Here is a 12,953-nt window from a genome sequence, read left to right on the forward strand (position 1 = left end):
CAGTGAATAGAATATTCATCCACCAGATACCCCTGCTTCCACCTGTCTCTCACCTCCCTCGCACCCAATCTGTCCCCATCGCACACTGACAATCCCTAGGAAATGTGTCTTCATTCCTGTAATGGATGTGACCCCACCCCCCACTCCCTCCCTTTCCCCTTTCTCACTGGACCCTGAATTTCCCAGTCATGCTGTGGAAATTGGGTGGATCTGGCCATCGCCATGCCCAGGAGTGGGCACCAATTGGCGTAAACAGTTCGCACGGTTCATCCTTTCTGGCTACAGCAATCCCGTAGGAGATGGGCATAAGACCCCGTTCAGGCCAATGAAATGTGAAGAGATGCTTGAGGAAGAAGAATCCCCAGTCTTTTGTGTGAGCTACTGAAATGAACACTTCCCCTCCCACTGGATAGAGGAGGGAGCTGTGGTTACTGCTTGGGGCCACCTTGCAGCCACCTGGACAGCCAGTCTGGGGTAAACCCAGCTGGAGAGATCAGAAAGGAGCCAGATCCCTGGGGACATTGCTGATTGATCAAGCTTTGCCTGAAGGCTGTTACCTCTGGACTGTTTACTTAAATATACATATAACTTCTCTTTATTTTACAAGCAGTTTGAGTTGGGTTTTCTGTTCCTCTCAATCAGATATAATCCTAAAACAAATCCAATCCCTGCTCCTCAGCCACACTAACAGTTCAGGCCCTCCTCATCCCTCATTTGAATCATAATAGCATCCTATTTATTCTACCTGCCCCTGGAATATCTACTCTTTAAACTATAATTATCCCACACAGAGCTTAAAGAATGCTATCAAATAATGACATTTATTGGAAACTTACAAGGTGTCAGGCACTAGTTCGAGTATTTTATGGGCATAATCACATATGATCCTTATAAGAACTCTACGAAGAAGGCGCTTACCATTATCCCCAAGATGAGGAGGCTTTGAGAGATAAAGAAAAATGTCCAAGATCACATTATTAAGCAGTGGAGAGCCTAGACTGGAACTCAAGTCTGCTTTATTCCCAGGCCCCGAGCTTAACCACTGTGGTAGTCTCTTCCTGTGAAAGCTCCAGTGTCTCCCTCACACCCACTAAACACAGTGTAAGCTCCTCACACGGCCCTCAAGACTCTTCTTAATTAGGTCCTGTTACCACATTCTCCCAGGATCCTCAGGGATGTCCAAAACGTAAATCTCACTGCTCCCCACAGGACAGTCTCATGCCTTTGACTGCACTAGTTCTTCTGCCAAGAATGCCCTCCCCATTCCTTCTCTCTCTGCAAAACCTCCCTTCATGCACTAAGACCCAGATCAAACACCAGTTCTAGTTTGCCTCTCGTGCTGGGTCCCATGGTACTTGGGTCCTAATTACAGATTAATCAGTTGCAAAAACCTTCTCAAGCTAGCTTATGTAAAAGGAACGTGACCAAGGGGGCATCAGGCAGTCTCTCCAGCTTCTAAGGACAAGAAACAAAGGACAGCCAAGCCCCACAGAAACCCAAGCCACCAACTAGGGATTCCAGGTTTCTGGTTCCCCAAGGTCTTCTGGACTCTCAGCTCTCCCACTCTCCCTTCCTACCATCCGCCTTCCTCTCTCCCCCATTCTCAAGTAACATCTAGACGCTCTTGTGCAGTATGATATATTGCAGAATACTATAACCTGTTAAATTTTGCAAACTTGTAATAGAAAACAAGCCTAAAGTGTAATTCCACTTTAATTGATCAAGGAAAGTGTGACTTTTGCCCTACTCCTGAAATCTCCTCAGTGGCCCGTTTATTAAATAGGCACTACTGAAATACTTTTACTCCTTCTTATAACCTCTATTGGATAGGTAATTATCTTTTCACTTCCCAGCTCAAAATACCATCAGACAAATTTGCCAAAGGTGCAGAGGTCAGGTGAAAGCTTCCTTTCACCTGTATGCTGGTGAGCAATGAAATTGCCATGATAATTAAATGTCCATCATCCTCAGTGTATGTGCAGAAAACTGGATGATGACTGTAAAGGGAAGCAGACATGGAAAGAAAAGTTCCAATAGGCTCACATCACAGTTTAATTCTGTGTTTTTAAAAATTGACATATGCAGAATGAATTACTAAATTTAAGTAAACCTACTTTGAGTTCCGTTTCATCTTCACTTGGACACATATAAGGATTGAGGGAAGGGGGCAATATAAAGAGGGGGGACCCACTGGCATTTCTACCTGGGACTCTCAAGGAATTAGATTCATGGGTTTTTTGGGTGTTTTTTTTCCTGTTGTTTTTGTTTTTATGTAGCATAAATGAGATGAGAGGCAATATTGTACACATAAGAGTGAATGGTCAAGTTTGAATCTGGCTCTGTCATTAGCAGCTTCCGATTTCTCTTCTGTTAAGTGGAAATTTGAAAGAGTAGCAGAGGCATAGAGTTATTGTGAGGACTGAACAAGACGATGGCATGTCTAGCCCCCAACACATGGTAAGTGCTCAGAAATCGTTAGCGGAAGGGATGGAAAGCTCTTTACAATGAGAAAGGAGGAGTTAAGAATTAATTAGTTCCTCAGGCGAGTTTTTTGTCTTCACTCCCTTTACATTAAGCATTACTAAGGGGGCTCATTAATGCCCCCATGAATTTGAGGCCCAAGCGTCTACAAAAGTGGACCATCGTCATTCCCTATGGCAGCAGGTTCACTCCTAGGTGTAGACCCAACAGAAATGTGTACTGACGTTCACCAAAGGACATGCGCAACAATGTTCAAAGTAGCATTTTTTGTAATGTCCCCAAACTGGAAACTACCCAAAGAGTAGAATGATTAGTACCTAGCCATCAATAACAAACTAAAGGAATTGACGACTCCATGAATAGTAGAAGGATGCACTGTGGTATTCTGACCAGTGGATTGCAGTCCTGCTGTGAGAGTGAACAAACTCCAGCCATAGCAACATGGGTGAATTTCAGGGGCATGGCATTGGCAAGAGAAGCCAGACAACCAAGAGTGCGTAGGGCATAACTCTACATAATGCACAAAAACAGGCAAAACTGTTCTAATCTACAGTGTCAGAAGTAAGGAGAGTGGTCGCCTTTGGGGTACAGTGGCCAGAGGAAGCCAAAAGACTCTCTGGGGTGATGGTAAGTTTCTCTTACTTGAGGTGGGTACTCACGAAAGGATGGGCACACTTAGGGAAAACTGGAATTGTATAATACATTCAGAATTTGGGTTCTTATCTGCAGGTATGTGATACTTCACCAAATATTTCATCATAAGTAAATTGGACCCCTTGGGCTCAGAAATTGTGCCTTCTCAAGGTGTGCTGACTCTTACACAGGTATAGTAATGCTGGTAGAACATTACCGGAGACCGGGGTGATCCTAGTAGGCTGTCTACCCACTGCTGACAGCTGGTCCCCACTGTTCACCTCTCCACAGCTGAAATTCTAACCTGACCAGATACACTGCATGAATATGCCATCAGCTGTAGCCGGAACACCGGCCTCTAGATCAAGATCGGGGACACTTAGAAACTATCTCTTAGTCTAGACCCAAGACCTCCAGATGTGTGGCCTGAAGGACACACAGAGATTGTTCAAAATCATGGCTTCAAGGGACACCATGACCTACTGAGCACCACGCATATGGCGGATGAGTCATTCTATTTGGAGAAGAAAGACATGCACAGAAAGAAACAGCAGTACAGCTTTCAGTACAGAAAACCTAAATTTGGGAACTTTTGGAACAATAACAAAAAAGTACATATAAGTATATATATGTATATATATGTGTGTGTATATATAGAGAGAGATAGAGAGAGATGTAATTTTTATATGTGTAGTGACAGTTTTCTATAATTATATATTTTTATGTCTCTAGTTATATAAATACATATTGTGTTAAATAAATGATTTTTTTCTATATATATGGTTTTTCTGTTTAAAATTGGTTATGGCCTGAGGAAAGCAGCCTTATAGAAGTCCTTCAGTGATACTAGAAAACTCATTTTGGCCACAGACAGTTCTCAGCATAGAAGCAGTCCCTAATGTACTTAATACTTTTGTATCAGAGGCCATTCTTCAGTGATTACATTTATTTAAATGGTCACACAGACTTTTGTGGAAAATATGGGTTTTTTCCCATCAAGTATTTATTCAGCATTTACTATATGCTGGGCGTTGTGCTGCAAATGTAGTCCAATCAGACATGACTTCTGCCCTCATACAGTTTACAGTTTAATAGGAGCCACAGGTCATGAAACATTGTGAATACTGTCATTTTTCTCCCCCAAATCTGTGATGGCCCCATAATTCTCCCCGAGTGGGTGAAAATCCCGTCGTGTCCCAAAGCTGCCAGGGTTCAGTCCCTTTTTTGTGAGACTAAGGTGATGAGCCAAGCTCCTTCATGGATGAAAATCCCCTAGAATCACAGGAACTGGGGGCTGGAGGGAATCCCAGAGTCAGCATCTCCAACCTCCACTCCTCCAGACTCTACATCGTGAGATCACGTTGGCAATGACAAAATGGCCACCTGACCACACCCTGCCTCCCTCCCAGATGTCTCCATCAACCTTCAGTATTGCCTCTCACAAATCCTACCCTGCTGCCTGGAGGCTTCTCTTCTCCATATTAAGGTCGCCTTGTCCTTTCCTGAAATAGCTCATCAGCATCCTGCTTTCTCCCTTCTGAGCGGGCTCCAGATTCTGTCCATCCCCTGAGGATGCAGGGCCCAGAAATGAACAGATAATTCCCGCTGAAGTCTAACCAGAGGAAAAGAAAACTATCACCTCCATGGTTCTCATACTGTCTCCTACCAGTGCAACCTGTGGGAGGCTGACAAAGGCTCACAAAGAAATGTCCACGTCTGAATCCCCAGAACCTGTTAATTGGAATAGGGTCTTTGTAGATGTAATTAAATGAATAAATTAAGGATTTTGCGATGATGAGATTATCCTAGATTATCTGGGTGGGCCTAAATGCCATCACATGTGTCTTTATAAGAGAGAGGGAGAGGGGGATGAGACACACAGAAAAGAAGGGGACATGAAGACAGAAGCAGAGATTGTCGTGATGTGACTACAACCCAAGGATGCCGGGAATCACCAAAAAGCTATAAAAGGGGGGAGCGTAGAGCATTGAGAGGAGCCCGCAGATACCCTGATTTCAGCCCAGTGATACCGATAGATTTCAGGGCTCTGACCTTCAGAAGCCTGGGAGGATTAAATTCTGTTATTTTAAGACACTAAGCTTGTGGTAATTTGTTATAGCAACAATAGGAAACTAATACACAACCCAAGACCTACTTGTTTTCCCACTCTTTTCTGAATTTCATTGACATTTCCTTCCTTCTACAAACAAACAAACAAACAAACAAAACGAAACAAAACCTAACAGATAATGCAATGGGGTAGCTGACAGGAAAAAAAGATCCTATTATATTGAATTTTTAAGCACAGAATATGGTAAGAAGGGCCTCATTCGAGATCTAAGACTGATTGGCTGTGTGACTTTGGATAAGTCACTCTCTGAGTCCATTTTCCCATTTGTAAAATGAAGAAATAACTTCTAAAGACTTTCCCCCCAATGATTCTATTAAGTCTACTTATCTTTGACTTAATTTTTAACTAATTTAATAGAAGTCCCCAGGCAACCATTGACTTAATGTCACCTCCTGAAGTGTCACCTCCTCTGGAAGACCTCTCTGATTCACCTCCTTTTTCTATACTTTGGTAGCTCCTGGTGCATGCCTCCATTTCGATATTCATTGTACTGTACTCTGGTGATTGCTTTCCATACCCATCTTCCCCACTAGACATGAGTTCCTGGAGAGCAAGAGTCACATTTTATTCATTTCTGTATCTCCAGGGCCCAGCTCAGTCATGAATGGACCAATAAAGAAACTGATAAATTGCTATGAAATAATGACTTTCTCATCCTACACAGCTGACTGATGAAATATCATAGGACAGGGCTGACCACCAGAGTCCTGGAACCCAAACATTTCCTGCAGGGGAGCCATTCACCAAATAGTCCTGGCAACCAGACCACATTTTATGAGGGCTTTGTGTGTTTTCACCAATGCGGATTTGACTTGTTTTATCTATTGAATAAGCTCAAGTTATAATTCAGAAGCCATCTTTGACAACTTGCATACTTGAATTTCATAATTACAATCAAAGTATCTATACTTCAAAAATTCAAATGTCTGCTAGAGATGCCTTCTCCGTGAGTATCCAGGTTTTAGAAAGACTTTCCCAAAAATCTTACCATTTATATTTATAATTCCCATCTCTCCAGGTATAAAATTCAATGGTAATACATGAAAAGCTGTCCATGAAAAAAATATGACCTGGAGCCTGGCGTTTTTCTCCCCTCTCCGCTGGTTTGGGTCCCTTCCTCTGGTGAAAGCGAAGGATTCATCATGGAGGTAGGTGCTCCAGCTGCCACAGCACCGAGGACACTTGCCTTAGTCCAGTGAACAAACGCAACCTGTCGAGATTTTGACTGGAGCACCCCATTTTTCACTCCATCGCAATATAATTTAAAGACTTTTCTAAAAATCAGTTGTCAGCATCATAGTTAGTACAAAGCACAGAAGCCGTTTATAACCAAAATTACAGAGTCTGATTTGGATTTACGAAATAATCACCCCAATTTAGACTTCTCAATGAAAATCTATAAGCCTCTAATAAAACTTAATTTGGAAATTAGCTGGTGTTATCTTATTCATCAAAGTCACCACAGGCCCCTTCCTGTCCCTGTAGGAAGGTGAAGATCAACATGACCAGAGGAAGTAAGACGCAAGGACCTGATGGGGATGGGATTTCCTCCAGGCCTTAACTCTTCGGAAATAAGGGACCACGAATAATTTCAACTGGGGGCATTCCCGCCAGCAGGAGCCCAGGGTCCCCTCCTGTCCGCAGTGATATTGCTCAAATGTTAGCCCTTGGAACTGGTTCTCACTGACAAATGAGAATTTTTCATATTTACAAATGGTAGCTTTCTAGATGTAAAACATTCTTAAGTAAACGGATTATCGGATGAAAATGTAACGCCCTCTTGATGCAATTTTCTCTAGGAATTTAAAAGGCTCTGCTGCCAGAAGTCCAAAATTCTTGGTTACCATTTTATGTCACCTCAGAACTTTAAATATGTTCCCTGCAATTATCAATCCCTCCTTTGTAGTGTTTTTTAAAATCTGTACCTACTCCAGTGACTCTCAGATTTTGCCTCTAAAAGCCTAGGTACATGTGGTTAAAACTAAAAGCTTCTAATATTGGCTGCCTTTTCCTAATTTGTATGGAAGAAAAAAAACAGGTACAATGTTCCCAATTTTATATTTTCTTCCAAAACTTTCAACAGGTACTATTGCTTGGAGGACAGCAGATAAAATCACTGAATTCCAAGTAAACAAATACTGAGGGAAACAGACTGTTTCAATCAAATGGTTAAAATCAATGCACTGGAGAGAAAACTTTAATTCAACCTAATTTGCATAGCATAAATAATAACCTATACAAATAAATAAATAAATAATAACCCTATACAAATTATAGGGTAGGGCACTGTAGAAAATACAAAAAAAAAAAAAAGGTTTTGAAAAACTATTTCTGCTGTCAGAGATCTACAGATCTTTGCTGAATGTTTAGTGAACCCTATCGGGGAAAATAAGGCCGTGTGAAAAGGTTATCAGTGAAAAGCAGATATTGGGTAAACAGTCTTTCTCCTCTGAAGTGGCCAGGTGAGTGGTAGGTTATGGTTGAACATGGCAGAATGGTAAGGGAAAGGAAAGGAGAGGAGGAGCTGGGGGAAGGGCGCTCCAGCCAGGATGGAGAGAAAGACGAAATAGCTTAAGAAAAGGAAAAGAAACCACAGTGCCTTTATGAAGATGCAAGAAGCAGAACTTTTACCTGGAGGCGAGGACTTAGGTAGAACATTAGAGATACAAGTTGGAGCCAGAAAGTAAAAGACTTTGCATGCCAAGCTAGAGTCGGGACGGTAGTGTTTTTTTTGTTTTGTTTTGTTTTTGGTTTTTTTTTTTTTGAGGTAACTGGGAGACAATAGAGATGATGGAACAAGGGAATGACGTGCCTTAGAAAGATTAATGTCCCTGCACTGTGCAAAATGCAGGTGTAATTCACATTCTGTAAATGTGAGTTACAGATGAATGACCAGTGTAAGTCTACTGAAATAGATTAGGAAAAGCCAGGTTGGTGAAGAAGGTGAAGAAGGAGACACGTAAGAGATGCTGTAAAGACTGTTCTGGCTTGGAGGCTAATTGGGTAGGGAAGGCACAGACATAAAGGAGATACTGTATTTTTAGGCCCAAATGACTGGAGTCATTAATCAGAAACAATACAAATTCAAGGAAAGTAAATAGGGTGATTGCAGATTTTAGATGAAAATGTCTTCCAATAAAAGAGTCACGTTCATTCAGAGCTTACCAGGAATCAACAACATTCTAAGGCCTTTACACACACTTGCTCACGTCATCATCACAGAAGCTCCATGACGTAGGTATACTATCCCCCTTTTACAGATGGGAGAACTGAGGCCAAGGTCATAGAAGAACTAAACAGCAGAGTCAAGACTTGAACACAGACCACAGTTTTTCATTCCACTTTCAAGTTTCCAACAGGAGGCTGGTGACATGGGGCTAAGGCCTAAGGGAATAATCAGAGGTAGAGACAAAAATTGGGCAGCTTGGGAAGCAGTAAGCAGAGAGCTGCAGGTAGCACCCAGGGACAGCTCTTCAGCTGGCCCTTTGTTTTGGTTTCAACCGTAGGTCTGAGTTCCATAAAAGTGACTAACAGTATCCTGTGATAAGAAAACTGAATTCACAAACAGTGACTTTCTTGAGAAATAAAGAGGCTGGTTCTTTGTTTCCCTCTCAACCCAAGTTCTTGGCATTTTTCTTTTGTTTTCAAATTCCCAGCGATCTATTTTACAATGATCAGAGGTTAACTGTCTAAGAAGACTTCCAAACCAATCTGAGTATAATCAGGAGAGAGAAACCATACAGTAATTTGAACAGTAAAAGTTTAATATGAAATATTAACTATAAAGGGGGATTAGATTTACAAGGGATCAGCTAATAAGAAGTAAAAAGAACTTTAAAGAATATAGAAATAGCTGATATAAGGAGAAGCCACCGCCCCTTGGGCTGAGAGAACATCCACCCCACAGCTCACCCCAGGGCTGAGATCTGACCTTGAGATCTTGTGTTAGAAGAGGCACAGCTGTGGCTCATTGGGTGGCAGAGAACTCATTGGTGGGCATCTTCTACAGTGCTGGGGGAACTTGTTCATGGGCAGGTGTCTCACCAGAGGTATTCTTGCATGAGGAAGAGGTGCTGGGGGAAGCTGCTGGGTGCTGAATGCTACTGGGTGCTAAGGTCTGTCCGAGTCAGAAGCATTCTGCTACAAAACCAGCCAAGGAGAGTGCCAGAGGAAGCCCCCGGCCACTGCATACTACAGAGCTGAACATGGAATAGCTGCAAACACTGCAGGAGCTTGGTGGATGTGGGAGAAAGCTGTGCGTGCTGCAGGAGCCTGCTAAGCCAGCTCACCAGGGTCAGCTGGCCCAGGAAAAAATATTTAAAGGGCCCAGATCCATTTTCACCAAGCAGGCCAAAAGTTTGAATTTGGAACTGAGAAACCATAAGTCAATCACTCACACAATTTCCTACTCAAGGAGCCCATGTCCTCTGATGACTAAAAGTCACTCCATTTCATTTATCGGAGACATTATTGTTGAGGGAAGAGGGGATTGCCACTGGTGTTGTTCAGGGAAAGTCAGATAAAAAACCGGGAGCTTTCTCATTCCCTCCCAAACCTAAAAGCCCAGCATAACCTGGCTGCCGCAATGTTCTAAGCACAGAACTACGAACTCAGTCCCGGGGGGCTGAACCTATCAAACATGACAGCCTTGCGTGAAAGGAATCTTGGGTGCCACCAGCATTCATTTTGCCTCTTAAGAATAAGTGCTTGAATATTAAAACAGCTGATTTCCAATAAGACCCACAATAATATTCCCACATAGAACCTTGTTTTGTTTGTTCACAGAGAAGAAAAAACAGACAAGCAGCCACTTTTATAAGTGGAGAAAGAAAGCAGGATTTAGCAAATACATCCTGAGTAAAACTGAGGCAGGGGAAATGTGGTTTTGCTGTAATTTAAGTTAAGGAATAGTAACTGCACACCACACTTACAACTCATGCTCTTCTACTTTAAAAACTATTTAAAATAGTAAAATACATAGAAGAGGCACAGGTATTCAAAAGGAAAAATAAAAATTATTTGGAAAAGTTGTGATAACTGTTTTTTAGAAACCCAAGAAGCTACCTGGGAAACTACGGTCATAATATAAAAACTCTGGAAATAAGTAGATGCAAATTATAGAAAATTTAATTCTCCTACATAAAACTCTTAAATATAGTACATAAACTTCCCTTTCACTATAGCAAGAAAAAAATTGTGGAAAACCACACAAAAATCTGATTATTGATTTGGTGGGATTGAGCTGAAACATCCAAGCAAAAATTACTCCCAAAATGCCTTAAAAATTATAGAAATATTTTTAAAGCAATATGTCCATAAAAGCATAAGGAGAAAACAGCTAGGAATGGCTCGATCAGAGAACCAGAAAGTGTGACAAATTACCGGAAGATACAAAGCAGAGGGGACTAATCTGACCAAGAAACATGAGCAAAAATGTCGCCTACAGAGAACTGTGGTGCAGTGGCTACTAGGGCACAAGGGGAAGGGGGAGGCCAGCCTCATGGGGCCCAGGCTCAGGGGGCAGAAGATGCCCAACCAGCCACTGAGAAAAACCTAAGGTATAAATCTGGGTCACCCCGAAGAGGCTCACCTACAATAACATTAGGTCTCCTACTAGAAGCTAAGAACAGCCCTGAAGAAAGAGAATGACTTGCCATATGACCAGCTATTAAAATCTATTTAAGCGAAAGTCACTAGGAGAGGTTAGTATGCATTATCTTATCCCTCACTCTTTCCCTTCTTCCTACGTGAGAATTGGATGTAATGGGTGGAGCTCTGGAGACCATCTCATGTGCATGAGGTTGAGGGTCACATCTTGAGTAGAAAGCTACAAGGAACCTAGAACCCTGTTGACTTTGTAGAAGCATTATACCAGGTCTGGAAAGTCAGCTTCTGGCTTCTTTTATGTAAAAGAAAAATAAGCCCTTACTCTAATGAAGCCTGAGCTTTTTAGGTCTTTATAATCTGGAGTTAAATACAGTTTCTAACTCATACTACTGAGCTTTGAAATATGTCAAGCAAAATCTGTTAGAGGAAAAAAAAAGACAAATTGACAAGTCAAAAATCACTGTGGGAGATTTTAATACATCTGTCTCTAAAATCAACTGATCTTAAATATTACCATCAAACGACAGAGATTGCCAGTCTGGATACAAAAGCAAAACCCAACTTCATGCTGTTGAAGATGAAATTTAAGTCTTTAAAATGCAGACAGATCGAAAATAAGAAGATGGAAAAGATATGCCATGCAAACACTAAGTATAAGTATCAGCCAAAGTAGACAGAAATATTACAGAGAAAATGAGAATCATTTCATACTGGTAAAGTGGACAATCCATCAAAACATAATTCTAAATGTGACATACCTAATAATAGAGTTTCAAAACACATGCAGCAAAAATTGACAGAACTAAAAGGGAAAAATAAACAAATTCACAGTCATAGTTGGATATTCTGCCATTCTTCTCTCAGTAAGTGACAGAAAAAAGTGGACAGAAAATCAGTAAGGGTGAAAAATGCCTTGAATAACACTAGCTAACAACTCAACCTGACAATTCTAGACCATTCCACCCAACAACTATAGAATACACAATCTTTTCACGTACACATAGGATAGCCATCAAGATAGACCCTAATCCCAGACCAAAATCAACTATTGAAGCAAAAATGAGAAATAATTTTGAGGACTTAACACAATTGACAAGTTAAATCTAACAGATCCAACATAGAACACAACCCAAAAAACAGGGACAAAAAAAACCATTTTTTTTTCAAACTATGTGAACCAGTACTAACAGTTGATCGTGATCCTGGCTGTGGTAGGCAGCCACCAAGATGACCCCCAGTGATCCTAGCCTCCCAGAACTGCACCGTTGGATGGTTCCCTCCCGCTGATTCCCTTCCGATGAATACAATAGATGGATGTGATAGTGTGTGACTCAGAGATTAGGTCACAAACGGCTGGGTGGTTCACTCTCTCTCAGATCACTCCTTCTAAGAGAAGCCAGCTGCTACATGGTGAAGCCCTCAGAGTGAAGAACTGAGGCCTCCTGCTTACAGCCACGTTGCTCCTCTAGCCCCAGTCAAATCTTAAGAGACCTACCAACAGCTCGCCAAAACCTCATGAGAGGTCTTGAACCAGAACCAAACAACTAAACTGTTTCTAGATTACTGACTTTCAGAAACTCTGAAATAATAAATGTTTGTTGTTTTAAACTAGTAAGTTTTGGGGTAATTTGTTATGCAATAGAAAACTAATACATAAGCCATTTTTTAAAATGCCCCCAAACTGAAATTTATGCAATCTGCTTTGCCTGACCACAAAGCAATACAATTAGATATTAATGACAAAAAAGAAATAAGAACTCTTTCTTAGAATTTTAAAGCCTTTTTAAATAACTCTTGATTAAAGAGGCAGTCAAACTGAAATTACAAACTATTTAGAAATGAATAAAAATGAAAGCGCTACATATTAAAAGCCCAGGGGATGCAGCCAAATACATTAAGGAAAAATTCTAATTAAAAAATCTAATATTTGTTAAAAACTAGGAAAAACTGAAAGGAAATGAAGCAAGCACTTGACTTAATAAACTAAATAAGAAGAACCAAAAAATACACTCCAAAAAGTAAAAAGGAGTTGGTAATCAAAATTAACATATATATTAACCAAATGTTTTAAATAATAGTCTACGTCAATAAAACCAAACAT

The sequence above is a fragment of the Rhinolophus ferrumequinum genome, chromosome 16 (genome assembly GCF_004115265.2).
Source record: "Rhinolophus ferrumequinum isolate MPI-CBG mRhiFer1 chromosome 16, mRhiFer1_v1.p, whole genome shotgun sequence".
NCBI classification, from domain to species: Eukaryota; Metazoa; Chordata; class Mammalia; order Chiroptera; family Rhinolophidae; genus Rhinolophus; species Rhinolophus ferrumequinum.